The sequence below is a fragment of the Phocoena sinus genome, chromosome 16 (genome assembly GCF_008692025.1).
Source record: "Phocoena sinus isolate mPhoSin1 chromosome 16, mPhoSin1.pri, whole genome shotgun sequence".
Taxonomy (NCBI): Eukaryota; Metazoa; Chordata; class Mammalia; order Artiodactyla; family Phocoenidae; genus Phocoena; species Phocoena sinus.
Window position 1 is genome coordinate 55,372,150 of NC_045778.1, and position 22,089 is coordinate 55,394,238.

A 22,089-nucleotide genomic window follows, 5' to 3' on the forward strand; every position below is an offset into this window, starting at 1 on the left:
GTGCTGGAAGTGGAGGCGATGAGCCTGCAAGCCGGCCTCGCCTTGGTTTCCCGTCTCCAGAATGGGGTTGTCTGGCCCCGAATTCCAGGGACGCCGGCTAGCAGCCCATGGCCATGCCGAGCTTGAGCCTCACCCCAAACCCAGCTACTGGGGGGCCCTTGCCGTTCCACGGGCGCCCGGCAGACTGTAGCTTCGTGTTCACACTGCACCCGGAGCCTTCTTAACTCTCCCCACCGGCCGCAGACCCCACGGCTGCCAAATGTAGGCTCTCAGCCCAGCCCTACTCTTCTAGATGGGGCTTTGGGGCGCCCAGGCTGGGACCCTGCATACCAGCGGGTCCCTGGTAGGTTCTGCTGATGGGGAGGCCGGGGGGAAACAAGGGGCAGGGGGAGGGGGGAGCTGGGACTCGCTCCTCCCGGACTGGATTTGCTTCTTGTTCTGGTCACCCTCACACCAACGGCGGTTCACATCCTGGCAGCAGAAGTCAGTTCCAGTTTCCAGCTTTTCTGCCTCACTTCTAGAATCAGCCTCCTTGTGCCCACTCAGATATGCCAGGCCAGCTGGGCAGCACCCCTCCTCAGAAGCCCGGGGCCCAGCTCCTCCCCCTGAACCCCTCTTTTTAGCTTCAGCACCCCCACACCCCCAAACCTTCCTTGTTCCTGCCCTGGGGTGGCAGCTGCTCTTGCACTTACACTGTGTTTTCTCAGTGTGTCTCCCCTCCCTTTTGTCTCCTCCTTCTCAGTCATCCAACACCTGTTTAAGCAATTCTCTAGATCAAATTCTCTCTGTTAAAATAACTGCTGTGGTTTCTGTTTACCCTACCAGACACTGACTGATACAGACCCACGGCTGCCAACAGACTACGCGAGGAAGTTGTAATTCACTGTCATTTTTCATCCGTCAAAGGCGTAGGTGTCTGCCAGCTTACCCAGTTACCACGCTGCAATGAGGCCGTTCCAGCCCAAAGCGAAAAAACCCGATGCCTTGGTCAGCCTGTGTAACCTGATCACGAGCAGAGTATGTGTTCCCTTCTGTCTTTAGAAGTGGTTAGGCTTCCTTGCAGGGTCCGTTGAGATCCTTGGGGTGGGGGGTTCAGTGGTGAGGGAGGAAGACCACGATGGGAACATTGATCTGGACTCAGGTCTCCTAATTCTTGCAGGCCTCTCTGCTCCCCAGATGGCGTGACACCCCTCCAGGCTTGAGACTCCCACGGTTCCCTCCCAGTGCCACCTTCCGTCCTCCCACTCGGTCATTACAGGTGGTCCCCTCGGTGTGGTGGAAGGGTCCTCACAGGGCCCAGACTGGGGCTGAGGGGGAGATTCCAGCACACACGGCAGCCAGGGATGAGTTTTTCCCAGCTCGGCGGCAACAGCATCCACAGTCTTGGAGCTGGAAGAGAACATAGGGATCAACCGCTCCGACCCTGCCGTTCTACTGATGGGGAAACCGTGACCCAGAGAGGTTAGGCAGCTTGCCCAAGGTCACACAGCTTGTTAGAGACATGCCCATGGCTAAGGCCAAATTCTCTGTCTATGTGGGGGAGTTCCCTCTCTCCATGAGCTACACTGAAGTTACTTAGCCTGCAAGTCTTTGCAGGCCAGCTAAGGTTAGCTTGTTTCTTCGCAGTATCCTTCTCTCCTAGACTTCCTGAGAATTAGCATTTTCCATCTAGTTCTCTCCTTCCCCTGATTTAGCCCTGAGTTTCCTCTGAGCTTCCCTGTCCCTCTAGCTTCTTCTTATTCTCTGCTTCTGGTCCAGCTCTCCTGATTCTCTGATGGTCCTAACTGCCCTCTCCCACCCAGGCCCAGGCCTCTCTGTCCCTCTTAGGGGGGCTGGGAGCTCTCTCTTTCCCATTCCCAATGAACTCTTAGCAATTAGCCTTGGCTGCTGATTTATGTAAACAGTGGCTCAACGCAGAGTATAACCCTATAATCACAGCAAGTCCCTGCCCCGCTGCCCCATGGGCATTGATTTAGCTGTCTTTTGCCCCATGGGCATTGATTTAGCTGTTTTTTCTCAAATTGCAGGCTTGTGGGTACCATTCTTCTGAAGGTTCTTGGGAAGATGGGATGACACCCTTAAGAGTACAGATGCCATCCTCCTGTGGGTCAGCCTGGGGTGCTCCCCAAGGCGTTGTTTTCTGGCGAGCTTGCCAGTGCAGAAAAAGGAAAGCCAGCATTTCCTTTGAGGAGTGAAGCAGAGGCAGTTCTTAGAAATCACATCTAAAGCTTTTACACCCGGGCATAGCACAATAGAGCCTCAACTTATGTTTGCGCCGTGAGACCGTTTACCCTAGTTCAGGGCTGTCAAGTCTGAAGTAAATCCAAATCACTGGGGATGCTGTTTAAAAATAAGTTTCTGTCCCTCTACCCCCTGACCCTGTACCACTGAGCTTTCAAAACAGTCCTTGGGAAGGGGAGGGGTAGTGGTCTTAGGATCTGTCTATATATTTTTTTTTAATTTATTTATATTTTATTTAATTTATTTTTCTGGCTGCATTGGGTCTTCGTTGCTGCCCGCGGGCTTTCTCTAGTTGCGGCAAACAGGGGCTACTCTTCATTGCGGTGCACAGGCTTCTCATTGCAGTGGCTTCTCTTGTTGCAGAGCACGGGCTCTAGGCACGTGGGCTTCAGTAGTTGTGGCACACGGGCTCAGTAGTTGTGGCTCTCGGACCCTAGGGCACAGGCTTAGTAGTTGTGGTGCACGGGCTTAGTTGCTCCGCGGCATGTGGGATCTTCCTGGGCCAGGGCTTGAACCCGTGTTCAAGGCAGATTCTTAACCACTGTGCCACCAGGGAAGTCCCAGGATCTTTATATTTTAAAGACTCTCTGAATGATTCTGATGTTCAGCCAAGTTGAGAAGCACTGCCTAGACAAATAACAGAGGCTGCTGCAAGGCTGTTAGGACTCATTGGTAGGAGAAAAGGATGCAGGGAAGGGTTTGAAGAACCTGGAGGATGAAGCTATGCAGTTAGGCATTTTCGGGCTGAACATTTCTCCTACAACAGGCTGTATGGGGGCAGATGCTAGATTCGGGTCTCTCTAGGTGGGTCCAGCCCTTCTTGATCAGGAGCATCTCGTTTGGGGTCACGCTGCCTCTGGAGCAGTGACAGAGGCCCAGTCACTCTGACATCCTCCCTGCCAGGGACACAGGATGACTCTGGGGTCTTCTGTGAAAATACAAGGTTGCAATGTTTCCCTCTGCGGCCCCTACATAGTGAGAGTTATCAGATGGCATTGGTATGTCCCACTTTGACAAGACCATTAGCTTTTTATTTTGCGTGAGTCTGATGATAAGAAAAACACATGTAAAATATATGTGACTAAAGTACCTTTGTGTCTATCACACCTAGAGCCCTATCTATCTACCTATCATCATCATCTATTATCTATGTACCTATGGTACAACATTTTAACAGCTTTAATGCGTCAACCAGCATCTGAAAGTGGTTTGGACTGGAAATCCAAATGATACTACTGGATGTGCATTCACCCTGTCTCCCCTGGGAATGGCTCTCCCTGCCCAGTAGTCATCTTCCTGTTGGGTGACCTGCCCCTAGTCTGGCTTGTTTGGGTCAAGGGTCATTCCAAACTGGTCCGATCTGGGTTTTTTTTTATTTTTATTTTTATTTATTTATTTGGTTGCGTTGGGTCTTCGTTACTGCACGTGGGCTTTCTCTAGTTGTGTCGAGAGGTGGCTTCTCTTATTGCGGAGCACGGACTCTAGGCGCATGGGCTTCAGTAGTTGCGGTCATGGGCTCTAGAGCGCAGGCTCAGTACTTGTGGCACACGGGCTTAGTTGCTCCGTGGCATGTGGGATCTTCCCGGACCAGGGCTCGAACCCGTGTCCCCTGCACTGGCAGGTGGATTCTTAACCACTGCTCCACCAGGGAAGTCCTTGATCTGGTTTTTTTTTTCCTCTCTAATAAACTGGAATTGGGACTGAGAGAATGGAGCCTGTCTGGACCAGTCTCTACTCTGGACCTACAAAGTGAATACTCATAAACGATGGAGGGCATATTCTGCCAGGTAGATGAAATAACAGAGACAACCGCCTACAGATGGAATAAGGAGAGGAGCAGAGATGGGAGATGGTGGCGCATCCTGGTGAGGTCGGTGCATCAGGCTCTTGGCTTCCACCAGACACCACCATGTCCTTGTAATGCAACCTCGACTTTTTTTTTTTCTTACGTAAGCCAATGCCCATTTTCTGATCCTTGCCACCACTGAGTCCCAACTCATGAACAGGGAAAAGGGTCACCGGTCCAGGGATTGACAGGCTGCTAAAGCAGCCTAAGCACAGCATTGACGCTGACTGGATAATAATGTTAGGCATTTGTTATTGAGCCCCTACTGTATGCCAGACACAAGATAAGTGTTCTATATCCACCAACTTTTAAAACATTTACAACGACCCTAAAAGACAAATGTTATTATCTCATTTTACAGTAAAGGGAGCCAAGGCTCAAGGAGAAGAGATAACATTCCCAACTCACACAATGAGTGTAGAACAGATTCAAACCCATGTCTGCCTGACTTGAAAATCTAGCCTCTTCCAACTACACCTCGCAGCTTTTTCATGTGGTATGAGACTAAGGAGGATGCAGACACTGGCAAGCTGTTCATGGTCGGTGTAGCTGGTATCTGGAGGGCAAAGCCAGGAAGGCAGAGGTGGTGGACCCAGCTCAAGGCCTGAGGGTCCACTAGGTCAGAAAGAGTTTTAGCAGAAGCTGTCCAGGACCCTGGAGAGCTCCCAAGGACCAACAAAGCCTAACCCCTTCTGCCTGGTAGCTCAGCCTCTGTCATGAACCTCTGGAGGCTGAAGGCTGTTCACTGGCTACATAGGGAGGGTTTATTCCTCAGGACCCCAGGGATTATCCTGGGCCAGCCCATGCACTCCCATACCCACCGTAAGTGTTTCTCTGCGCCAGCTTTCGGGAGAGAATGATGACTTAGGCTGCCCATGTCTCCATGTTTAAAGAGTTGAAAATAACTTAATCTCTTTCAAGCTAACCCACCTTTTCATAGATGAAGTGATCGGCAAATATGATCTGTTAGTCATGCCAAGCCTCCTTTGGCAGTGTAAAACCAAACTGGCTGCTTTGTGTAATAAAATTATGAACCGTACAGGGAACAAATAAAGCTTGATCATTCAGGCTCGAAATCTGTGACAGCATCCTTGCACTTGCCTTTCACATTTGCTCCATCAGCACATGTCTGCCCTCAGCTAAGGCTGTTTATTTTTAATCCACGTTTTCCCAAAATAGATATTAACAGTTTTACTGCAGCTTTCTGGCAGCACCATCTGCATTAACCAAAAGCAACGATATTTCTTTGACCCTATGCACTGGGATTTGTCTTTGACACCATGAATGGATCCTTTGCTTGGTATTTAAATTGGCTTTTTGTGGGAAGCATTGGCCAGTTCGAACTTCCTTAATAAGTTCTCCATGACTGCATCTGCCATGACGTTAATGAAATCATTCTGAATATCAATGGGCAGATAATGAGCCCAGAGGCAGTGACCGGGGTGAGGGCCCAGATGGAGGGGGGGGGGCGTGGGGTGAATGAGAGGAAGTGGGAGCAAAGCTGTCTTTCTGGCTCCTAAAGCAAGGGGAAAATTAACTAACCACTGTACCCGCCCGGGTCTGACTTTTCTCTTCTCCCCCCATTTGGAGAGATTTTGGTGGAGAGTATCCAACAGTTTAGGCTATTCTTCCCCAGCCTGTGTAGGAGAATGAGACCCAGAAGTCAGCTCTCCCAGCCCTCCCCTCTCATGTTCTCCCTCTGGAGGGGAAGTTAGCTAGAGTTTTCCTTTCCCAGCTTAGAGACCCTGGAGGCAGGGACGCACTTTGGACGCATTTGGCTTTGTGCTTCTATTTACTTCTCTCCCACGCTGTCTTGCCTCCCTATACCTCTATCACCCCCAACAGCATCCTCTATTTACACTGCCAGGGGCAGCTCTCAGGCTCCTGCCCAGCTCTTCTGGTTCCAAGCAGATGTTGGCCTGGGCTCCTTTCTCTGCCCTGGGGCCTCAGGCCATTTCTTTGTGCTGGGGAGGGTGGAGGAGGCACTTAGGGCCACATCAATAGACTGTCCGAATTTATGGAGCACTGCAGGCTGTCCATCCCAGGCTGAGCCAACTGTTCAGGGGATGGAAGGAGACAGTCAAAGGTCTTGACGGGGCCAGCTTGGGAGGATCTGAGATAAGAGGCAGAGCAGGACCATCAGCCCAGGCCACCTCACACTGCCACGCAGGTGATGCATCGCATGGCTGTGGAGGCCCCATTCATATCATATACGTTACAGATTTGTAAATGAGTTATGACAGTTTCCTGGCAATCAGGTGTCTTGTACTAACAAAATCAATATGTTACCACAATTCTCAACAGGTCGTGGAAGGGGAACTATTTTCTACTTTGCGCAAGGATGCTGTGTAGGCTGGAGTGTCCTCTATTTGGAAACCCCATAAGTTTTGAGGGACTTGCCGTATCATGCGTAGAGAAGATCTCACTCCACCAATTGTGCCTGGCCCTGGGAACGTGGTACTAAACTGGTTTCCAAACCCTCAACTCAGTGCAGGAAGTATGGGAGCTTTAGACCGGGCTGCTTACTTGACTGGGCAAAACTCAGCTGATCATCTACAGATTGTGGTGGCTGTAAAGCCCACTGACCTTGACCTCCCAGGGTCGCTGGGAGGCGCAGGCATGAAAATGACACACACGTGCTTTGGAATCTGGAGTTTGGCATTGTCTAAAAACTCTGACCCTATAATACACAGAGCTGAAGCAGGGGCCAGGTCACTCCCCACCGCTACAAACAGCAGTTCCATTTCATCCTTCTAGACATTCCAGAGCTGCTGGAATAACAGTCTGCTTCTCAGAAGAGCCATTCAGTAGCTGTGGCCCTGCCTGGCCCCTCTGGCTCTTCCCGTAAGAAAACAAACAGGAAGGCAATGCTGGCAGTAAACAGAGTGGGACCAGGGGCCAACCATATGGCCGGAAAGGAGTGCCGGTCAAGCCAAGTGTGGAGCCGTTACTCCAGGCAACAGATGACCCGGCTGAACAGCCCAGCCAGCAAGTCCCCAGGGAGATCACTGTAAGGCCAGGAGCTGTGGCTTTGCCTCACTGAGAACGCAGAGAAGAGAGTGCCTTCCCCCTCTGGATGTTAGTTCCCCAGCTGGTCAATGGAAGGGTTGAAAGAGATGATCTCTGTTGTCCTTGCCAACTCTAATAGGTGTGGTTCTGGGCAGCTCTCTTCCTGACGTGGCCTGTAGGTGCCAGGTAAGGGGATGGCTTACATGTGGGTTTGTGACTGTCTTGGCGCTGTCCCTGGAGCTCTCTGGCCACCCTCAGGCAGTTGGGTTGGAAGAAAATGCACTCCTCTCTCATCCAGGACCAGGCATGCCTCAGCCCAGCTCAGTGGCCCCCGCTCCTAGACAGCTGGTCCCCCAGCTAGAGTACACAGAGGTGCCAGGGCAGCAGAAATGGGAAGAGAGGACAGGGGCTCAGACCCTCTCCTTCCTGAGAATTCAGCACAGGTCATGCGCCCCAGCCAGGGGAAGGGGACATCTGTTTCCTGGAGCAATAGTTTCCTGCCATCTCCCATCTCCTGAACCAGGTATGACAGTGCATGGACCAGCATCCTCACTCAGGGAGGGACAACAGGGAGAAGAAGCTCCTGTCAGGAGGAAGGCTCCTATCACTATTTAAGAGAGCGGTTGTCAAGCAGATCACCCCTGGCCGGGAATAATAATAGTAACCATGGTAATAGTAGCAATAGTAGCTAAAATTTAGTGAGTGCTGGCTATATGCTGGGAACTGTTAAATGTATTTTTCACTTAATCTTCATAGCAAAAGTATAAGCTGTTATTATTAGCTCCATTTCCCAGACAAGAAATGGAAGCTCAAAGAGAGTAACTGTCTGCAGCCACCCACCTGGTCCGCAGTGATGCCGGGATTCCAAGTCATGTCTGTGCAGCCATAAAGCCCACGTGCTTAGCCACCTGGTGGTGAGGGGAGCAGACTTGCCTGTGGGGCTTGTGGATCCCAAGCTGCAAAGGGGGAAAGTTGAGCAGCCAGGGGCCATGGAGAGGAGGACAGAGTGATGACAGGTGCTGGTGGCTCAGACAGATGTCCAGCACTCGGGGGGATGTCCTGCAGGAAATAACCAGGTTACGGGGCTGGCAGATGGCCTCGGCTATCTGGAGTCTGGAGAGGCGGGGGAACTCTGGGTAGGTCGTCATGTTTGGACGTCTAGCAGGACAGCAAACAGGTGAGCCAGCAAGCAGAGGTCGGCCCTGGGGAGGGATGCCAGGAGGGGGAGCCCCGCCTCACACTTGGGGATTCTTCTAAAGCCTTCAGATCTTCTATAAACGTAGAACCTCGGGCCTGTCCAATCAGCCTCTCTGGGGAGAGGGTTCTACAGCTGGTTTTGCACAAGCTCCTCTGGGTGATTCTGATTCAGATGCTTGGGAGGGGGCGGCGGGGGATGGCAATACTTCTGGCAACTCCAGTCCAGGAGAAGTGATGAGAGCTGGGAGGGCCCGAATCTCGGAGAAAATGGGCTTTGGGTCAAGTAAAGGCTGAAGCTGGAGCCCCGAGATGCAAGACAGGGGCCGGCCGCCAGGACAGTGGCACTGGGCCTCCAAGAGGTGCCTCCTGCCAGGTGAGCGAGGTCCTCAGATCCCGCCACATGGGGCTGATGGGGCAAAAGTTAGGATTTGGGCTGGAAGTGTCATCTCCCCACTTAAAACTTTGTAGGGGCTCCCTATACCTACGGAATAAACCCAGTCACCTTCCATGACCGTCAAGCTGCTGCGTGATCGAGCCCTTGGGCCTCGTCCCCCTTCAGGCTCCTCATCCTTGTCCTGCTGTATCCATATTGCTCTTCTTTTTTTCTTTTTCTTTTTTTTTTTTTTTTTTTTTGCGTTACGCGGGCTTCTCACTGCTGTGGCCTCTCCCGTTGCGGAGCACAGGCTCCGGACGCGCAGGCTCGGCGGCCATGACTCTCAACCACTGTGCCACCAGGGAAACCCCGTATATTGCTCTTCTTTTAGTTCCCCTACTATACGCTCCTCCCCACCTCGGAGCCTCTGAACACGCGGGTCCTTTACCCTGATGAATCAGTGACAGTCTCCTTCTCTCTGTCCAGTCCTGAACGAAGCTTTGGACCACCTATCTGAGGTGGCTGCCTGCACTCTCTACCCCACAGCCATTTTCCGTCTCTCTCCTCGTTGCTTTCTTTCATGGCTCTCAGCAGTATTTGTGCGGTCTTGCCCCCGCCCATTCCCAATGGACTATCAGCTCCGTGAGGCTGGGGGTATGAGTCAGTCTTGTTTACCTGTATATCCTTAGCACCTCCCACTTTGCTGGCACCTGATTAGTATTCGGGGAGGTGGGGGATGTGGGGAAGCTGCAAGGCTGAAGAAAAACCTCTCTGGGAACTTTTCTGAAACATTTTCTTTAACACGAATTCAATCTTCAGTCATGGGAAAGTAGGGAAAGTTCACATCGCCTTCTGGTTTTATTGTCCGGGTCGGAAAGAGATGACGTGGGGGAAGAGAGGTATACTCTTGCTGGTCCTTAAAAGGTAGAATAATAAATACAACACCATTGACAGGCTACTCTTCTTCGAGGCTTTGTTGGAAAAGCTACCTCCCTCAGGAAGTCCTCCTTGATTACCATCTACCTTAGCCAGTCAGACATGACTGCTCGTTCCCCTGTATCTTTTTTCTCACCTTTCTCACCTGGTATGTCTTCTGTGGTGCTTACTACATTCTGCCTGGATTGTGCTACATTTGTGTGCACATGTCTTATGTGTTATGTGTGCATCTCTGAATTCATCAGGATGCTTTTGATAGCAAACAACAGAAACTCAATGCAAACTAACATAACCCAAGTGGAATTTCCTGACTCACGTAACTAGGAATAAAGAGGAGCCGCTAGCATTGGACTTGGCTGGATGGATACAGGGCAACTATGAGGGGAGCTCTTTTCTCTCTCTCCTGTCTCTCTGTCTCTCTCATTCTCCTCTCCTACATCTCTCTTTTCTTCTCCACCTCTCTCCTCGTTACTCCATCTCTTGGCTCTTCTCTCTGTACAGGGACCTCATTCTTCTTCACTGAAGAGTTTTCTCTTTGTAGTAGGGAATATGACCACTGTCACTGCCAGGCTTATTTCATCATTGGTCACTGTCCATGGAGGATGAACCTCTCTCTCATTGTCCTTATATCAAATCCCCCAGAATATCCTAATTGACCCTTCTTGGGTCACATGCCCAGCCCTTTGACCAGTCACTGTGAATGGGGAAGGGAACTGATGAGGCCTTGGTTACACGCACATCCTTTCAGCCAGGCACAGGCCACTGTTGTTGGCAACCTCACTAGAATCACATGATCAGAGACGGGGAGGAGAAGTTTGCCAAAGAAAGGGACATGGAAAAGGGGTGCTGGGCAGATAAAAGAAGTTTACTAAAATAATCTTATAATGGCTTCTATTTCTATAGTGTCTATGTGTTAGACTTGGTGCAAGACCTTTTCCACTTGCTATTTCTAATCTTTTAATAGCCAATCAAGGCGAGTATGGTGCACCCTATTTTTAAAGATGAGGAAACTAAGTTCAGAGAAGTTAAGTAACTTATCCAAGCCACGTAGCTAGTAAGTAGTTAGTCCAGGACTCAGACATAGGTGTGTTTTCCCCCAAGGCCCAAGCTTGACCCATTGCCTGGTTATTCCTAGTGATAGAGATTATCTATCACTAGGAATAAAGTGATAGGTAACCTAACATATTCCCACGTAGGAATTGTATTAGTCAGGACTGGCTTGGTTAAGATACGGTGACAAACAAGCCCCAAAATCTCAGTGGCTTAAAAGAGTTTTCTTTCTTGCTGGGTCAGCATGTCCATTACGGGTCAACAGGATGTTATGCTCATCATTCTGGCTCAGGGAGCTGGGCTGATGGAACAGCCACCAGCTCAAATGTTGCCAGTCACTGTGCCAGAGGGAAAGGAGCTTTGGGAGGTATAGAACCTTCCACTCTGTCCTCATTGCCCAGAAGTAAACACACAGCCTTATTCAACCATAGGGGCCCCAAAAATGCAACTCTCCCATGGGAACCAGGAAGAGGAAAAACAGAAAGATTTAGAGAACAACACTAACGAATATTTTAAAATCATTTTGTAATTTTTCTGTGATATGTAAGAGAGTGATTTTTAAATGTAATAATGTAATTTTAGTTCAGTGTATTATTAAAGGTTGTATTATAAAGTTTATCTTAATCACTCTTTAGTTATATCCATTATGTTTAAAGCTTGGGCATTTTCCCCATTGAACAAGTGATAAATGTCGTTTAATTTACTTTAATTATGTGAAAAGGTGATTTATTGACACATTTTAATTTGATATATTATATGTTTCATTTGGGGACCAAATATATTTTAAAATGCAGGTTGTAAATATAGTTGCAGTATAAAAAACCGTCATTAGGACCTCTTATTTGGAGTTACTGAAATTTTTGTGTTTTGAAAAATCAGCTAGTTTTTTAAATGTAAAGAGTTCTCTTCCATTGGATATTGAGATGGAAGAGAAAGTTTGAAAGTGCTATTTGTAAGCGTTTTTCAAAAACGTGTTATAGAAGTGGATCATCTTTATTCTTAATAAGTAAAAAACCAAATTGACTATAATTGCCATAGGGTGTTTTCCCTTTTTAGCACTGGTTTATGGAGTCCTAGGAAAATTTTGAGAATTATTCTGTTTTTTATGTTCCTCATTAACTTGATATGGTATTTCCATCTCGGAGTTCCTTATGCTTCTTGTCTTAAACCAATGGTCCATGCTGGGTGTAAATTAAACTGAGTATGACTAAACATAAAAAGAATTGAATACTGCATGATAGTGAAAACCACCAGGATGGTTTTCAGCGATTGGCTGAGTGACGAGCCAACGATCTGGAGTCTGAGTCATGGGCAGACTTATCTGATCTCAGTGGACTCGAGGTGGGTGCCCTCTCATGGCACGCCTTCAGAGCACTCACACCATCCCATCTTAAAAAGTAAATATTTTGTTGATTTAGAAAAGAAAGGGGAAACTATGGTCAATTAATCTATGACAAAGGAGGCAAGGATATACAATGGAGAAAAGGAAGTCTCTTCAATAAGTGGTGCTGGGAAAACTGGACAGGTATATGTAAAAGAATGAAATTAGAACACTCCCTCACACCATACACAAAAATAAACTCAAGATGGATTAAAGACCTAAATGTAAGACCGGACACTATAAAACACTTAGAGGAAAACATAGGAAGAATACTCTTTGATGTAAATCACAGCAAGATCTTTTTTGACCCACCTCCTAGAGTAATGGAAATAAAAACAAACAAATGGGACTTAATAAAACTTAAAAGCTTTTGCACAACAAGGAAACTATAAACAAGACCAAAAGACAACCCTCAGAATGGGAGAAAATATTTGCAAACGAATCAATGGACAAAGGATTAACCTCCAAAATATATAAACAACTCATGCAGCTCAATATTAAAAAAAAAACAACCCAATCCAAAAATAGGCAGAAGACCTAAATAGACATTTCTCCAAAGAAGACATCCAGATGGCCAACAAACACATGAAAAGCTGCTCAACATCACTAATTATTAGAGAAATGCAAATCAAAACTACAATGAGGGGGCTTCCCTGGTGGTGCAGTGGTTGGGAGTCTGCCTGCCGATGCAGGGGACGCCAGTTCGCGCCCCGGTCCGGGAGGATCCCACATGCCGCGGAGCGGCTGGGCCCGTGAGCCATGGCCGCTGAGCCTGCGCGTCCGGAGCCTGTGCTCCGCGGCGGGAGAGGCCACAGCAGTGAGAGGCCCGCGTACCGCAAAAAAAAAAAAAAAAACTACAATGAGGTATCACCTCACACCCGTTAGAATGGGCATCATCAGAAAATCTACAAACAACAAATGCTGGAGAGGGTGTGGAGAAAAGGGAACCCTCTTGCACTGTTGGTGGGAATGTAAATTGATACAGCCACTATGGAGAACAGTATGGAGGTTCCTTAAAAAACTAAAAATAGAATTACCATATGACCCAGCCATCCCACTACTGGGGGATGTAATAATTCATAATTCAAAAAGCCACATGCACCCCAATGTTCACTGCAGCACTATTTACAATAGCCAGGTCATGGAAGCAACCTAAGTGTGCATCAACAGATGAATGGATAAAGAAGATGTGGCACATATATACAATGGAATATTACTCAGCCATAAAAAGAAACAAAATTGAGTTATTTGTAGTGAGGTGGATGGGCCTAGAGTCTGTCATACAGAGTGAAGTAAGTCAGAAGGAGAAAAATACCATATGCTAATACATATATATGGAATCTAAAAAAAAAAAAAAAAAAGGTTATGAAGAACCTAGGGGCAGGACAGGAATAAATACACAGACGTAGAGAATGGACTTGAGGACATGGGGAGGGCGAAGGATAAGCTGGAACGAAGTGAGAGAGTGGCATGTACTTACATATACTACCAAATGTAAAATAGATAGCTAGTGGGAAACAGCCGCATAGCACAGGGAGATCAGCTCAGTGCTTTGTGACCGCCTAGAGGGGTGGGATAAGGACGGTGGGAGGCAGAGGCAAGAGGGAGGAGATATGGGGATATATGTATATGTACAGCTGATTCACTTTGTTATAAAGCAGAAACTAACGTACCATTGTAAAGCAATTATACTCCAATAAAGATGTTAAAAAATAAAAAGGAATGAAATTGGGGCTTCCCTGGTGGTGCAGTGGTTAAGAATCTGCCTGCCAATACAGGGGACACGGGTTCAAGCCCTGGTCCGGGAAGATCCCACATGCCGCGGAGCAACTAAGCCCATGCACCACAACTACTGAGCCCGCGTGCCACAACTACTGAAGCCCACGCACCTAGAGCCTGTGTTCCGCAACAAGAGAAGCCACTGCAATGAGAAGCCCGCGCACCGCAACGAAGAGTAGCCCCCGCTCGCAGCAATTAGAGAAAGCCCGCGCACAGCAACGAAGACCCAACGCAGCCAAAAATAATAAATAAAATAAATTTATTTTAAAAAGAAAAGGAATGAAATTGGGTCATTTGTAGAGATGTGGTTGGACCTAGAGACTGTTATACAGAGGGAAATAAGTCAGAAAGAGAAAAACAAATATCGTATATTAACTCATGTATGTGGAATCTAGAAAATTGGTACAGATGAACCAGTTTGCAAGGCAGAAATAGAGACACAAATGTAGAGAACAAATGTTATGGACACCAAGGGGGGAAATGGGGGGTGGGGTGGTGGTGGGATGAACTGGAGATTGAGATTGACATGTATACACTAATATGTATAAGATAGATAACTAATAAGAACCTGTCGTATAAAAAATAAATAAAATCAAAGTCAAATAAAAAAAATAAGGGGGAACATAGAATCATTACCTTTAAGCTCGTGGGTCCCTTGCACTATCTTCACGAGCCCTTGGGATCACAGCCAACCATTGGGAAATGCTTTGCAGCAGCTTCCATCAGACTGCGGGGCCTGGGGCACATCCCAGAACTCAATCATCTTTGCACGTTTCACCCTTTGTGGGTGCCAGCTCAGTGCATTTGCTGTAGGCTTAGGTGCTGAATAGCTGTGGATTGGAGCTAGCAAAGATAAAAAGGAGGGAAAGATCAATGACCCCTCTTTGAGTATATTCTGCTTCCCAGTTTACAAGGGGGTCGACAGCATTGCCCAGGTCTGGAGCATGTCCACACCACCAGGGAATTAGAAGCGGCAGTTGGGGCAGAAAAATGCCGGCGAGGCTAGAAAGAGAGGCAGACATTCTCCAGTAACCAATGTGTGAACTCCCAGGCCCTGCCCTCCCCCATCGTGAAGAGCCTAGATAATGAAGATAGAGCAAGTTCAGAGAAGGGCAGCAGAAGCAATCCAGGAGACATGACTTACGGGAGGAGAGTTTAATTGGTTTAGCCTAAAAAGCCCATTACGCTCTCTGGTAGACAGGGTAATGCTATAAATATCTGCAAGGTGACAACAAGGGAGAGAGGATGGGATCTGTCTCACTGGGCACTAAGGTGAAGACTGGAGGCTTGGAGGGAGTACAGAACCTGCTGAGGGCTTGAAGGCTTTTTCTCACATTCGGAAGGAATCCTTTGTTTAAACAAAAGCATACAGAGAAGTGAACAGATCCACAGCGCAGCCTCCTGAGTGAAGTGGAGGAGGGGCACAGGGTCCCTCTCTGCCCCCACCCCTGCAGGCACCTTCCCAGGCTCCCAGGGTTTAGTTGGCAAACCTCTAGCCCATGCTCGGGAGTGACCGCGCAGGCAGGAGCTGGGGAGGGGGCACGCACAAAGACAGGGGGAGGGGAAGCAGCTCCAAACAGGGCCACTGGATGGAGAGGGGTTTGGGATGAGATCCTGGTGGCTGTGAAACAGTCCCAATCAAGCCACATGAAGAACTGAGCTCATTGCATCGTGAGTGGAAGCTCAAGGACAGCGGCAGTCTTGGGGGCAGGAACCTGGGATGGCATGCGGGACCTCGTGTGCATGCACATGCCTGTGGTGTTTGCAGGGTCTGGAGAGGAGCACAGCTTTCAGGGAGCACCTCCGGGTGTCCAGGTGGCAGGCTAGTAGAAGGAAATTCCTGGCATCCTCTGGGCTTGGGGGCTGCCCAGAGGGGGCAGGGTGGTGAAGGTGAGAGTCCTGGACCCAGAGTGTGGACGTCTGAGCTGCAAATCCCAGATCTCTGTAAATCCTCTGTGTGGTCCCGGAGGGGTTGGCTCTCAGTTTCCTTATCTGAAACACACGGTCGGATAAGAACAGGGAGTGAATGGAGGGAGAAGCATTGGACTCTCAGATCCAACAGCCAGGCTGTGGGAGCCAGCTGCGTATTCCTGCAAAACCCATTACCTCCTCCAGGCCCTGGCTTCTTAATCCGTGAAATGGGACAGTAGCCTCATACAGCTTCTGCTGAGGATTAAGTAGAGTGCCCCCTGGAGAGTTCAGCGCAATGCCTAGATGTTAGCTCTGGATATTCTTGGTACATCAGTTAATTGGATTCCAAGATTCTTTGCAGCTCGGTGCTGGGATAGGGGTTTTCTATAGGACAAGGGACGTGCCAGAGAGAGCAGGCAAGGGGACAGGCAACTGCACTGTCCCTGAGCACTCTAGGGTGGACAGTAGCCCTCCAAGGCCATGGCTTCTGCTCCGTGTATCTCTCTCACCCCATGCGTACATGCACTCTCATTCAGCACCCTCTTCAGGAACATCCATCGACCACAAGCCAGGTGCTGCCGTGGGTTGAGGCTGCCACAGTACCGACTTGGTCCCTGCCCTTGTGGAGCTTGTGACTGAGTGGGCTGATGGGTGACTAAAACGAGAGTGGTTGGTACTTTGGCAGGGGGACAGAGGAAGCGGAGGGGCACAGGGCAGAAGCTCCTAATTGAGCCCTGGGGAGAGAGGACAGGAGGGCTTCCCACAGCATGTGAGGTTTAAGTGGAGAGGTGATGGACACCTAGGAGCTGGCTGGAGAAGGTGGGGAGGAGATGAGGAAGGCTGGGGACGGACGTACTAGGAAGAAGAGCAGCATGTGCAAAGGTCCTGGGCCCAGAGAGAGCAGCAAGCAGGGCCTTAGGGAATGTGGACTGATGAGGCTGGTGAGGTGGGACAGACTTCAGGGGCCGTGGGTAAGCTGTGTGATTTCTACCCTGAGGGTGATGGGGAGCCACTGAGGAGTGCTAAGTAAGGCACTGACATGATCCGATTGGTGTTTTAGGGACACCTTCTGATACTCTTTTGAGAATCGACTGGGGAGGCAAGGCTGTGGACAGCAGGTGGTTGGAGTCATCCAGACAAGAGAATGAGAGAGAGCAGGACAGAATTAAGAGATATCTAAAGGGTAAAGCAGGCACGTCGGTGATGGAGAGGCTACGGGGGGAAAAGGGAGAGAGAAGAGCCCAAGCTTCCAGCCTGGGTGGACTGTGGCATTCCTAGAGATAGAGAGCTCAAGGGATAGAGGGAATTGGGGACAAGGATATAGTCCTTCTTTTAACGTCCTAGATGAGAAGCTTGGACCTCTAACAATAGCTCTGCAAGGGTAAGGGCTATGCACCCCCCTCAGAGCCTAGAAGGGAGGCTGCCCCCAAAGAATAAGCCATCGTGCTTCTGATCTGCTCCTTAAACAACTTCATAAGGCTGGCACTGTGGTTAGCCTCACCACCATTTTACAGATGAGGAAACTGAGGCCCACAGAGGCAAACTAAATTGCTTAAGGTTGCAGAGTCAGTTCTAGTGTGAGGGGAGCTATCCTAGGAGCTGGTGCAGGGATTCTTGCCCAGGAGGGCTCATGAGTGGCCTTTGCAGGGGCAGGAGGGTGGGGACATCCATTAAGTTCTCTAAAAAGGCATGTAGAAAAGAATGGTGGCTTTTTCTGGGAAGAAGTTCTATTGCTTTCGTCAGATTCTCAAAGGGGTCCGTGACCCCCTGATGGTAAGGATCTAGAGAGGACCCAGGGCTGGCTGCTCCTGTTGGCATGATCTGGGGTGAGGGCAGGGGAGGAGGCCTGAGCAGCTGGTGCATCTGTGTGAGTGAGACTCAGGGAAGCTAATAGCCGCCCCCAGTTGTCACAAGGTAAGAGGAGCATAATCTGATGACCTCTGGCCCACAAATATATATCGAGTGTGAACTGAGAGATAGACCCTCTGTTAGGGGCTGGGAACCCAAAGGAGAGTGACGCAGGGTGGTCCTCACCTCCATGCCCTGGGGGAGTCAGTGAAGGGGGATCCAGTGCCCATCTCCCTAACCCTGTAGTTTTTAAGGAGCAAAGTCCTGAAGGGACAAAGTGGGGAAGGGTAGGGGTAGAGGAAGATAAGTTTGGGGTCTTGATTGTTTCAGGCAACTCCCTGGAGAGGCCTCCTTCTGGGGTCTGTGCTTGGAGACCCTGTGTGTATGTGTGTGTGTGTGTGTGTGTGTATGTGCGTGCACGCGTGCGTTCCTTGGACTCTGAACTTATTCTGGGGAAGCGACCCATGCAGGGTTCTTAGGTCACAGATGGGGCCCTAAGGCTGGAGGGAACCCTGGAGGGGACCCCACACCTGGTAGCACATTCCGGCAGGTTGGAGGCTAGGTTCCTAGCAGTCAAGGGGTTGGGTTGGGCAAGTCGTTTCCTGGTGTTGACTGGGAAAGTGATGGGTGTGGAGAGAAAGAGGGTGAGAGAAGTGTGGTCCAGCCACAGAGAAAGACTCTGGGGAGGCTGCAGGTGTTGGCGAGCGGCCCCCAGGGGACTTTCTTCCAGTAAAGGCGAGAGAAACTCCAGCCCTGACCACACTCAACCCTCAGTCTATGCACACATATGTAGGACAACCACTGCCAGTGTATTAGGATTATTAATACAGGCCGTCCCTCGCCTTCTTTCATGTGAACACCTCCGTAACTTTGCTATTAACCTCTCCCAATTTGCCAAAGAGGAAATGAGGTACAAAGAAGTCAGTTAACTCAACCAATCTCACGCAGCCAGGAAGTGGTTCAGCTGGGAATCCAGCCCCCGGTCTGTCTGACGTTGTCCAGTTCTTGTCATGGCCTTTGTCCCCAGAGGGCAGTGTTAGCCTTGCTCCTCCTGCCTTCTCCCTCTCCTGCCCACACCCCACCTATACCGACTGCAGGCCAGAGCAGGTTCCCAGGGCCTCCAGCTGCAGGCCCGGCCAGCACACCAGGAGGGGCTGCGCGCAGGCCCATTACCAGCCCTCTCCTGCCCTCTTATGGCCACCCCTGAGCCAGTCTCTGCTACAGGGCTCCCCGGGGTTCACCAATGACCTTGGCAAGGATGTCCAGGGCCCTGGCTCCTAGGAGAGACAGAGGGCTCAAATCCAGCTTCAGAGAGGGGAGCTGGGAGAGCTCCTTCTCCGAGGGACCATGTTGGCGGCAACCCTTGGACCCTCTTTCCACCAGGGAACAGAGACAGCTCCACGCCCTCCCAACCCCCAGCACAGCTCTCTGCTACCTGGAAGTCAAAGAAAAACACCAGTGATGGGGGAGCACTTCTACACTCCACTTCCCTCCCTCTTATTCCTCCCAATTTCCCTCCTCCTACTTTGTGCTCCATTAAAGCCTCCAGACTCAGCAGTCCTCAGGTCTCTGCTCAGTTAGTCCCTTTACTTGCAAATGCTGGTTCCTGCCCTGAAGCACCTCCAGTCCCACCTGAGAAATCCTACTTCCTACTCCCACTGCGCGCCCCAAACAGTGGACGCGAGGCCCCACTAGAAGACGCAATTAATTACTGTTAAAATCTACCTGAAACCCCACTACTCACACCTAGATGTGTAGCCACTCAGTAGCAGCCAAGGTGCACCTGGCATTTGTTCTTGATTTTTCATCATTATAGGATCATTTTCTTTGTAATGGCTCCATGATTTCTTGTCATATAGACTGGGATTTCTCAATCTGGGTTTAGGGGTGTCCAAGGGGTGACATCTGACCTCTCATTCAACCCCAGGAACTCTGATTTTATCTTTTTCACAGCCTCTTTGTCCTTCTTGTTGTCATTGTAATACATTGGAGCTCTGGGACAGATTTTATTTGGAAAAAAATTTTGTGCTTTAAAACACTTAAAAATTACAGAGGTAAATTAATGACTATATATCTAACCCAACACGTCATTTCAAAGAATGATTTTGTGCATGTAGGCTTTTTTTCTTTTAAAATTATTTCCTCCGCATTTTTCTTCTGCCCTGGCACTGTGGTCCTCTGGAGAATGCATGTGCCTTGTCTCTGCCTTTGGAACAGGGCTCCCGAGAGCCAGGGGCTGGGTCCTGGTCATCCCCAAGCCTGGCCAGGCACCTTGCACACAGTAGGTGCTCATGTAGCACTTGTGGAATTGAATGTGAAAGGGAAGGTTGCTCCATGTGCCCAGGTTGGATGGGCGAGAAGTTCCCTTTCAGAATCGCTCAGCAGGGTCAGGGAAGAGCAGGGGTTCTCCGCGCACGTCTTTGTCAGCAGGGCAGGGCCAAGACCACATCGGCTGAGCACTATGCAGTGTGTAAAGTCCCTTCATTTTGCTCTAGTTCGTTTAATCTTTGTAATAACATTTTCAGGAGGTAGATATTAAGATTCTCATTTTATAGGTGAGGAAACTTAGGCTCAAAGACATTAGCTCGTCCCAAATCACAGAGTTACTCAGTGGCTGTGTAGGGACCCTGGGCCAGGTTTGCCCCCCACCCCCACCATCACCCTTTGCTGGCTGTGAGCTGAGGACTGCACAGCATAAGTGGAAGTGCTCTGAACGGGAAGCCGAGTTTGGTGATGGGGGTTATGAATTATTTGCTAAAACCTCAGGCTAAGTACTAGGCATTCTGTGGTTTTGACAAAGTGTAAACGCCTTCCCTCAAGTAGAGGGCTTTTGTAAGCCGGGCTTCCTTGGCTGGGAATCTAGGTCTGAGTTGTGTGTTCTGAGATGTGCGTAAATTTGCTGTTTGTGGAGTCGAAGTTCCTAAGCTCTTCCTTGGCATCAGTAATAATTGTCTGTTAAACGTTTGCATTTTCCCCTCCGCAAGCACCCTCCCCAGCCTTTAGGCTAAACCTGTTTCTGTAACTTTGGAAGTGTGATAGGGAAGGGAATTAATATTGAGGAAGGGACTGCCATATGCCAGGTATGTCACTTCCATTCTCTCATTAAATCCTCTGCTTGAGCCTGAGAAGTGATCAAGTAATCAATCATCTGAAATCAAGGTTTCAGATGAGAAATGGAGACTTGCCCAGGGCCTTACACCACGGAAGGGAGGAGCTTGGTCTTGAACTTGTGTGGGGCTGATTGCCTTTCTCCTGCCTCTAAGGGTAAGGGTCTGGTATCCCAGAGAGGAGTGCTCAGAAACCAGTAACATCCTGGGCAGGAATCTAAGCTGTATTTAATTGAGGCAAAAGTAGAAACTGTTCCAAGAAACCAGGGACACTTGAGAACATTAAAATCTGTGTCAAGAATTCCAAGGACAGAGTCCTTCAAAAGCTGCTGACAAACAGCTTTAGAATTAAGGGGCTTTAGAATTCTATTCAATTCAACAAACTTTTATTACTGCTACTGCCGACGGGGTGCTGGGCCTAGTGCTTTGGGGAAGAAAAGATGAATAAGGCAGGTCTCTGCCTGATAGTTTCTGCCTTACATTTAGATCTTTAATCCATTTTGAGCTTATTTTTGTGTATGGTGTTAGGGAGTGTTCTAATCTCATACTTTTACATGTACCTGTCCAGTTTTCCCAGCACCATTTATTGAAGAGGCTGTCCTTTCTCCACTGTACATTCCTGCCTCCTTTATCAAAGATAAGGTGACCATATGTGCGTGGGTTTATCTCTGGGCTTTCTATGCTGTTCCATTGATCTATATTTCTGTTTTTGTGCCAGTACCATACTGTCTTGATTACTGTAGCTTTGTAGTATAGTCTGAAGTCAGGGAGCCTGATTCCTCCAGCTGTTTTTCGTTCTCAAGGTTGCTTTGGCTATTCGGGGTCTTTTGCGTTTCCATACAAATTGTGAAATTTTTTGTTCTACTTCTATGAAAAATGCCAGTGGTAGTTTGATAGGGATTGCATTGAATCTGTAGATTGCTTTGGGTAGTAGAGTCATTTTCACAATGTTGATTCTTCCAATCCAAGAACATGGTATATCTCTCCATCTATTTGTATCATCTTTAATTTCTTTCATCAGTGTCTTATAATTTTCTGCATACAGGTCTTTTGTCTCTTAAGGTAGGTTTGGAGTTCTCTGGAGGGGGGATGGTGTGGGGGAGGGGGAGGGGGCGATTCTGGCATCACCATATTGAATGGAGTCTTCGGGTGATGGTCTCCAAACATGTTTGGGGAGCATTGCGTTCTGGACCCTTCTCTTGTAGCTCATCCACATCAGCATTTTCAAAGGCTTGAGAAGGAAGGACATTGGTTTAACTTTCTTTAGTCCAGAGGTTCCCAAACTTATTTGGCAATGGAGACCCTCCCCCCATGCTCTCTTGACGCCGGTAAATTATTTATGAACATCCTCAGAGTATTCCATGGAACACATTTTGGGACACAGTGGGTGGCCTAAGGCAGCTCCATGGTG